Below are 10,143 nucleotides of genomic sequence, written 5' to 3' on the forward strand. Positions count from 1 at the left end.
TTGTAAGATAAAAAGGAGTCTCATACAACTAGTGTCAGTTGTATGAGACACAAAATAAAACTTCTCGTCTTTCTTCTCTTTTTACATGTAGATTTAATTATTTATATGAAGAAACAAAGTTAAATTGCAAGAATAAAAAATTATTGTAAAGATATTCACGTGAAAATACAACAATCATTTGAATCCTAAAATTAGTGTTATTACTTTACTTTTACTTGAATTGAATTGATTGGTCGTTGTTTAAACCTATAATAATAAAAAATTAATTAAGATAGTTAGATATATAATAATATGTGTGCTTATAGTTTATACATATGCATTGTGATCTACCTAAGACTTGTTTATATAATATTGGTGAATGAACTTGAACTGCTCGTTAAGAATTATTTTGATACATAGAACGAAGGAGGAGGCTGATATTTGGATCTTTTGAATGCAAAGGAACAAGTAGTCGGCAAGTTATTCAACAGTCAAATTATTTTCTGTTTACCATATATTTAGTTGATACATGATTTTTTACTTCTTCATTTCTTTCCCCCTCAGATTGGCACGAATTCCTCTGATGTGTTGTGATAAGTTTTATATTGCAAATAACTTTGTCGAAGCTTCTTTATTTAATTTACAAACTCGTTGACCACAAAGTCACTTGCTATAAAATATTGAGTAAAACTCTCCTTACCTCGGCGTGGAATTTTCTAAAAATTCTTGGATGAATAATTTTAGAATGAACTCATATGGAAATACTCACTATATAAATCCTTCTGGTCTTGCGGGTATCAAATTGAGTGGTTTAAGATGCCTATCCAAGTGTGATTAGTATGGCGTCGTAACTCCACAATTATTGCAAAAAAAAATTCAAAAAATATCATTAGTATACTTCAAAAAAGTCTTATATAACAATTAATTTATCAAATATAAATTATATATTTCAATAAATAATTCAGCTTTGAAGGATATTACATTTCAATAAATAATTCAACTTTGAAGGATATTAAAGTCAACGTAAAGATTTTTTGTTACAACCCATATCCACATGTGTTAGTTCATGCCATATATTAGTTAACATAAATCCAAGAAGGAATTATCTTTGAGATGATAACAAGTCAATCCTATTGGTCTTAAGTGATACAAGAGTGTATAAGGGTGATTAACCAGTATTAGAAGTTAAACGAATCAAGGATGTTGTAACTCGTATTTTCAGGTAATCTAGCGGTGCTTAATACACTCAAGAGGTCATTTATTAAGGTATTTTAATCATATAATATCTGTATCATAAGTCTTGAAGTCAAACGAGTTATGAAACAAAAGTCGACAAAAGTTGTCGCAACTTAGGTTCATAATTTTACTTAAACATTAGGTTAAATGATTCTAATCTTTTCTCATAATTTACAAGGAATTACGGGGTGATCTACCAATCAAATTAAAGATCTATGAGTCTAGTTTCCAACGCATTAAACCGTTCATCGATACGATCTCGGAGTAGAGAGATATTCACGTTTTCGCGAGACTGCGCCAAGCACCTCTCTATGGGGCCCACTAAGGCGGTTTAAGATATTTGGACCTATATAGGATGCCTCCAACCCGTTTTAAGTCATTTCTTCTCACTATTTTCAGACCTTAGAACCCTAGGAACATCCTCTCAAGGTTCTCTCAAGATTCAAGACCCAAAAAGGGCAAACAACACAAATCAAGTGTCGGAAATTCCGTGGCGCTAGTAAGTCTCTTGTTCTTCTTGTTGTTGCTCATTTTTGTGTCGTTCCAGCTCGTGTGGGAGGTTGTTTTAAAGGGTTTATGTTCTGTAAATACTCCCTCATGTTCTTAATATCAATCCTAGGTGATTTCAAGCCTTCTAAAGTGATTCTAGTGCCAAAAACACTAATTGATCGCTAGTTTCGCTTTTTTGTTGTTGTGGCAGCATTGGAGGGATATTTCATGGAAATTTAAGGTCAAATTGGAGTTGTTCTTTCTGTATAAAGGTAAGGAACCTCTTACTCTATATGTATTTAAGATTATCCAAGTTGCAGCTAAGCCATTGAAGCTAGAACTTGTGAAATATATATCGAAAGGCTTGGAAGTAATGTTATTGTTTTGTGGACTGTTTTGCATTGTTGCTGGGCTGCGTATTTTACTACTATCTTGTGGAGTTTTGGAGGAGTAAGGGTGTGGAGAAACACCATATATATGTAGGGTTATGGGCTGATAGTTATTCGTAACATTTCCAGATTGTTTGACACGCCCACAGAGGCGAATGCTTTAAAGGTTTATGTATTTATACATATGTATCATGCATTTCATATAAGTAGCCCTCAGAGGTACTAAGATGTTACAGGTTGTATATTCTCTATCCTTGCTTACATTACTGATCGTATTTATGGTTCCTTGCCTTACATACTCAGTACTTTATTCGTACTGACGTCCTTTTATTTGTGGACGCTGCATGTCGTGCTGCAGGTCCTGATAGACAGGCAGGTGCAGCTCCCCCACCACAGTAGACTGTCCAGTTCAGCGGTGATTGGCGAGATCCCTTCTCCGGACTTGCCTTGGTCTTGGTATGCAATTTTTGTTATAGACATTATGGGTATGTCGAGGCCCTGTTCCGGCTATGTTGCAACACTTATGTTCTTTTAGAGGCTCATAGACAGGTGTCGGCTCATGTATAGTTTGGTATGCCTTGTCGGCTAGTTTTTGTTGTATAGTCTTTCATAGTAGCGTGGTAGCTCATACCTTATATGTAGTTTCTTGATTGTCTGGTCATCCCCTGCTATGTATGTTCATGCCATCATATTTTATTGTTGGTTGTCCATGATCTAGGTCCACCATTTATATTGATCTCGTCAGCCCTAAAAGATAATAATGAAGGTTAGATAAAATGTACGTTGGTGCTCGGCAAGTGTGGTCGGGTGCTAGTCATGGCCCTTCAGTTTGGGTCGTGACAAACTTGGTATCAGAGCAAGTCTGTCCTAGGGGTTGTCTATGAGCCGTGTCTAGTAGAGTCTTGATTATGGATGTGTAGCGCGCCACATTTATAATCAGGAGGCTACATGACATCTAGGGTTGTTACCTTCTTCCTAAATCTAGATCGTGCGTAGAGTTGAGTCGTAAGTGTTCGACTCTAATATTCACCTTGATTTTTTTCAGTGATGACCTGTTTGACCAACTCCAGGGTGCCAAGTATTTCTCTAAGATTGATTTACGTTCAGGGTATCATCAGGTGAGGGTTAGGGAGAAGGATATTCCAAAGACGGCCTTCCGGACAAGATATGGGCACTTTGAGTTCTTGGTGATGTCGTTCGGGCTAACAAATGCCCCAGCAGCTTTTATGGATCTCATGAATACTATATTCAGGTCCTATCTTGATGTGTTCGTGATTGTATTCATTGATGACATTCTAGTGTATTCTCGTTCGGAGACGGAACATGCGGGCCACTTGCGGATAGTATTACAGACGCTTCAGGATCGTAAGTTATATGCTAAGCTCTCCAAATATGAATTCTGGCTGAACTCAGTAGCATTCCTTGGTCATGTGATATCTGATGAGGGTATTAGTGTCGACACTCAGAAGATCGATGCAGTAAAGAATTGGCCGAGACCTACAACACCATCAGAAGTCCGCAGCTTCCTAGGGCTAGCAGGATATTATAGGCGGTTTGTAGAAGGATTTTCCTCTATATCATCACCATTGACTAAGTTAACACAAAAAGCTACCAAATTCCAGTGGTCTGACACTTGTGAACGTAGCTTTCAAGAGCTGAAGAATCGATTGACATCTGCACCAGTGCTCACTCTTCCTGAAGGAACAGAAGGTTATGTGGTATATTGTGATGCCTCAGGTATAGGTTTGGGGTGCGTATTGATGCAGCGTGGGAATGTGATTGCTTATGCATCAGGAACAAAAATATGGAAGAAATGACATGGGAAGCAGAAGAGGAGATGAAGTCTAAATACCCTTACTTATTCCAGAATGAAGATAACAAGGATGCTGGTGGAAGACAGGATACATTGGAAGGTGAAACGGCTCTATGAGGTAAGCAATAATTTGAGAATACTCCTCCTTAATACAAAATGGTGATATGTAGATAATGTAAATACGCATAATGCTTTGTGTAGCCTTGTGAAGCCATATGTTGGGCTTAATTACTTGCAAGTTTTGCTAGTGACCATTTTATAGGGGAAAATTGATTGGAAATTTCCATTGGAATCCACGATGATTTAAACTCCCCATAAACCCTTACATTCGAGGACGAATGTTCCTAAGGGGGAGGGTGTTACAACCCATATCCACATGTGTTAGTTCATGCCATATATTAGTTAACATAAATCCAAGAAGAAATTATCTTTGAGATGATAAGAAGTCAATCCTATTGGTCTTAAGTGATACAAGAGTGTATAAGGGTGATTAACCAGTATTAGAAGTTAAACGAATCAAGGATGTTGTAACTCGTATTTTCAGGTAATCTAGTGGTGCTTAATACACTCAAGAGGTCATTTATTAAGGTATTTTAATCATATAATATCTGTATCATAAGTCTTGAAGTCAAACGAGTTATGAAACAAAAGTCGACAAAAGTTGTCGCAACTTAGGTTCATAATTTTACTTAAACATTAGGTCAAATGTTTCTAATCTTTTCTCATAATTTACAAGGAATTACGGGGTGATCTACAAATAAAATTAAAGATCTATGAGTCTAGTTTCAAAATCATTAAACCGTTCATCGATACGATCTCGGAGTAGAGAGATATTCACGTTTTCGCGAGACTGCGCCAAGCACCTCTCTATGGGGCCCACTAAGGCGGTTTAAGATATTTGGACCTATATAGGATGCCTCCAACCCGTTTTAAGTCATTTATTCTCACTATTTCAGACCTTAGAACCCTAGGAACCTCTCAAGGTTCTCTCAAGATTCAAGACCCAAAAAAGGGCAAACAACAAAAATCAAGTGTCGGAAATTCCGTGGCGCTAGTAAGTCTCTTGTTCTTCTTGTTGTTGCTCATTTTTGTGTCGTTCCAGCTCGTGTGGGAGGTTGTTTTAAATGGTTTATGTTCTGTAAATACTCCCTCATATTCTTAATATCAATCCTAGGTGATTTCAAGCCTTCTAAAGTGATTCTAGTGCCGAAAAACACTAATTGATCGCTAGTTTCGCTTTTTTGTTGTTGTGGCAGCATTGGAGGGATATTTCATGGAAATTTAAGGTCAAATTGGAGTTGTTCTTTCTGTATAAAGGTAAGGAACCTCTTACTCTATATGTATTTAAGATTATCCAAGTTGCAGCTAAGCCATTGAAGCTAGAACTTGTGAAATATATATCTAAAGGCTTGGAAGTAATGTTATTGTTTTGTGGACTATTTTGCGTTGTTGTTGGGCTGCGTATTTTACTACTATCTTGTGGAGTTTTGGAGGAGTAAGGGTGTGGAGAAACACCATATATATGTAGGGTTATGGGCTGATAGTTATTCGTAACATTTCCAGGTTGTTTGACACGACTACGGTGGTCGTCGTATGTATGGAGTGATTAGGCTGTGTGTGGACTATTTTGGGAGGCTCAATATGTTTATTATTGATGTTGTTTAGGCTGTTTGGTGACTGTTTTGAATGGTGTGAGGTCATATATATAGGGGAGGTGCTGTCCGTTTCATCGTAAAATAGGTTGTGGTCGATACATAATAGTTATGACGCTTAAATGATAACGATAGTATCGTTTCTCTTATTGTAGACTAAGGAGTTTTGACAATTGCATAGCTTGAGATTGGGGCAGTATATACAAGGTATGTGAGGCTATCCCTTTCCTTCTTTTTCACGACTCCAATTGTACATAATGTAATGAACGAGCGTCCAAGATACTCTACTCTTAGAAGCTAGCAGTACTTACATTGTTTTCCCTCTTATGGAACGATTGATGTTAATGTTGCTTCTCTTATTCTTATGTTATCAATGTTGTTGGTACTTCCTGATTCTTATAAGGTTCATAGTGAAGAGTTAGTCCTAATAACGTGCACAGAGGATACCGACCTTACGTCACTCCGAAAGGTTTAGAATGTGATTCCATGAGTCGAGCATGCATTATATATATGTATCTATTTTACTCTACCGAGCCACGCTATAGTTGGCCGGGTACGGCACCTATTGTGCAACCACTGATCAGTTGGGTTTTACCAAGCTCCACGTGGCCGGGTACGATTATACCGAGCCTTATGATGGCCGGGTACGTTTTTTTTACCGAGCCTATTATGGCCGGGTACGATATGATGATGATGATGCCCACAGAGGCGAATGCTTTAAAGGTTTATGTATTTATACATATGTATCATGCATTTCATGTAAGTAGCCCTCAGAGGTACTAAGATGTTACAGGTTGTATATTCTCTATCCTTGCTTACATTACTGATCGTATTTATGGTTCCTTGCCTTACATACTCAGTACTTTATTCGTACTGACGTCCTTTTATTTGTGGACGCTGCATGTCGTGCTGCAGGTCCTGATAGACAGGCAGGTGCAGCTCCCCCACCACAGTAGACTGTCCAGTTCAGCGGTGATTGGCGAGATCCCTTCTCCGGACTTGCCTTGGTCTTGGTATGCAATTTTTGTTATAGACATTATGGGTATGTCAGGGCCCTGTTCCGGCTATGTTGCAACACTTATGTTCTTTTAGAGGCTCATAGACAGGTGTCGGCTCCTGTATAGTTTGGTATGCCTTGTCGGCTAGTTTTTGTTGTATAGTCTTTCATAGTAGCGTGGTAGCTCATACCTTATATGTAGTTTCTTGATTGTCTGGTCATCCCCTGCTATGTATGTTCATGCCGTCATATTTTATTGCTGGCTGTCCATGATCTAGGTCCACCATTTATATTGATCTCGTCAGCCCTAAAAGATAATAATGAAGGTTAGATAAAATGTACGTTGGTGCTCGGCAAGTGTGGTCGGGTGCTAGTCATGGCCCTTCAGTTTGGGTCGTGACATTTTTTTTCCGTACCCAGCTAAACTTGAAATTCTTATATTTTAGGCAAAATCTTAGATATTATAATTTTACTTAATATAATTATCTTTTTGAAGTAATTTAAGGATTTTGAATACGTCACTTGAAGTAAAATAAACTAGTGTAAAAAATGTTCCCATAGATTTATTAATGTGTTCTCATTCACAAAAAAGTACAAACATATCCGAAATCACCCCGAAGCCCCCGGGACCTCAACCAAAAGTACAAACATATCCCATAACCTTATTCAAACTTATATCAATCTTCAAAACACCTCAAACAATATCGAATCTATCAAAACACATCGGATTAAAGCCTAAGTTTCCAAAATCTTCCGAATTTCGCTTTTGATCAAAAACCCACCCAAACCACGTCCGAATGACCTGAAATTTTGCACACACATCCCAAATGACACAACGGAACTACTGCAACTCTCAGAATTCCATTCCGATCCCTATATCAAAATCTCACCTATCAACCGGAAAACACCAAAATTCTAATTTCGCCAATTCAAGCCTAAATCTACTCCGGACTTCCAAACTTCATTCTGATCACGCTCCTAAGTCCCAAATCACCTCCCGAAGCTATCCGAACCATCGGAACTCACATCCGAGCCCTTTAACACATAAGTCAACATCTGGTTGACTTTTTCCAACTTAAGCTTCCTCAAAAGAGACTAAGTGTCTCAAACCTTACCAAATCCTTTCCGAACCCGAGCCAACCAACTCGATCACATATAGAATCGATAGACAAAGCAATAAGAAATAGAAATGGGGGAAATGGAGCGGTAACTCATGAGACGACTGGTTGGGTCGTCACATCCTTCCCAACTTAAACAAATGTTTGTCCACGAACGAGTCAAGAAACATACCGAAGCCTCAAACAGGTGAGGATATCTGCTCCGCATCTCCCGCTCGGTCTCCCAGGTATCCTCCTCCATGGGCGGACCTCTCCACTGCACTTTTACGGAAGCTATATCTTTTGACCTCAACTTTTGAACCTGACGACCCAAAATAGCTATTGGCTCCACATCATTGGTCAAATCATCATCCAACTGAACCGTGCTGAAATCCAGAACATGAGACGGATCCCCAATATACTTTAGGAGCATAGAAACATGAAATATTGGGTACACACTCGACAAGCTGGGTGACAAAGCTGTGACACCCCAAACCTAGGGGTGAGACCAGCACTTAGTGCCTCAACTATCCTTGCGTATCACTTGTGACTAAGAGACTCTGAACATGTAATGTCATATTTTTGGCCACGGGCCACATTGCAAGATAATGTGTGATACAAAATATTAAATTGAATAGAGACTAACGCTGACTAACCGTCAACATAAAGTTGGGTCGGCAAGGCCGTCGTAATTACTACAACTGACAAGCCAACAAAATATACGTATGGGGTCTACAAGCCCAACATACTATACTAATTGACAGGATGTATCTACAAGCCTCTACTGATAGTGTACTATGATTGGAATAGGATCCCGACCTACCCATAACCTATCTACATATATACACAAGATACACACAACACTGCTAGACCCGACAACTCCGAAAGAAGGGGAGTTTACCGATAAAGCTGAACTCGGGCAACACCTACTGAGGAGGTCTACTCGTCTGTCTGTCTGAACCTGCATGCATGAAATGCAGCGCCCCCAGAAAGGGACGTCTATACGAAATAATGTACCGAGTATGTAAGGCAATATACTAAGGCTGAAACTGAACTGATAATATAATAACTGAGAACAACTGGGAGTTAAAGAAAATCTGAAAGTATGCTCATCTACTGATACTGACTCAATTCTCTCAATATAGTGAGTAAAATAGTTGCCCGGCCCTATAAGGCCCGGTATACATATATATATCTGTTCTGCCGTAGTAGGCTCGGTCATAAGCGCTCGGTCATACTAAGCTCTGTATCTCAACCAACTGGGCTCGCTCATATGCTCTTGGCCACAGTAGGATCGTCATATAACTTACCATCTGATCAGAGGTTGCCCAATAGGGGCCTGGCCATCGATTATAGCTCGATGGTAATGAAAATACTTTTAATACTGTATATATAAACTTTTCTGCTCTCTTGACTGGAAAAAGGAAATACTCAACTGAATATGAAGTCCCGATAAGGAGAATATTATAACTTACAAAACAAGAAAAATATACGCAATTTGCGAGACTAGCAAAATACACGTAAATTCCAGGATATGAATTTTTCTTTTGGCTCATTAACAAAATTGTGTGATGATAAGATCATGAAAAATGAAATAAGGGCTTAGCCTTAACATACCTGGAGTAGGAAAAACTCCGTACTCTTTTTTTTAGAAGCTTGAAATTTGCTTCAACAGAATTTTGCTTCTGTTTAACGCTTTGTGAACCCAAAATGGATTCAATCTAAATGTCAACTTTATTCCAATGTTGTTGAAGTTGCTTTCTATTTCTAGCTTTTGCAAATCAATTAAACAAAGGAATAATTGAGAGACTCCTCCGATAAATCAAATTGCATAACTAAATATGAATTCTGATTAAGCATTATCCTCCAATTTCAATACATATTCTATTCAATAAAAGTTCTGTAACTTCCCCCTTTCACAAACACCTCTCTCATTGAAAATGTAGTAAACTTCAATAGGACCTCAAACTAAACATAAAACCCTTGAAAAGGCATAAATTTACATTCAGAAAATCATACTAAAGACAGAAACGTGAAGTTGCTTTTTAAGACTTAATCATTAAGTTTTGATTCTATGTAGCCTCCTAGAATTATGACTACTTAGTCATTTTTCTAAGTTTGCGGCTCCTTGATACGTGTGTGGGGGTTAATTTATTAATTATTTATCCACTTATTAGTTAACTGGGTAATGTTTTGTTACCCGGTAATTAATTAATTACCCGCATAATTTAAAAATTACCACAAATTACTTAAAATTCTATTTATTTTTAAAATACTTCATATATACTTTATATATTATACTACCGTGGTCATATGGTACCTTGCATGGTACTAGTTCATAATTATCGGGTATTATCGCTCGAACCGTATTTTATTCCAAATTGGCCACTTTCAACGAAACTCGTTTTCTTTAATCCGTGTACCCCTTTATTCTTTATACCACTTATTTACCGCTTGTTATAAATAGCGTAAGTATGTTAACGTCAAGATG

Source organism: Nicotiana tabacum, chromosome 6 (genome assembly GCF_000715075.1).
Source record: "Nicotiana tabacum cultivar K326 chromosome 6, ASM71507v2, whole genome shotgun sequence".
NCBI classification, from domain to species: Eukaryota; Viridiplantae; Streptophyta; class Magnoliopsida; order Solanales; family Solanaceae; genus Nicotiana; species Nicotiana tabacum.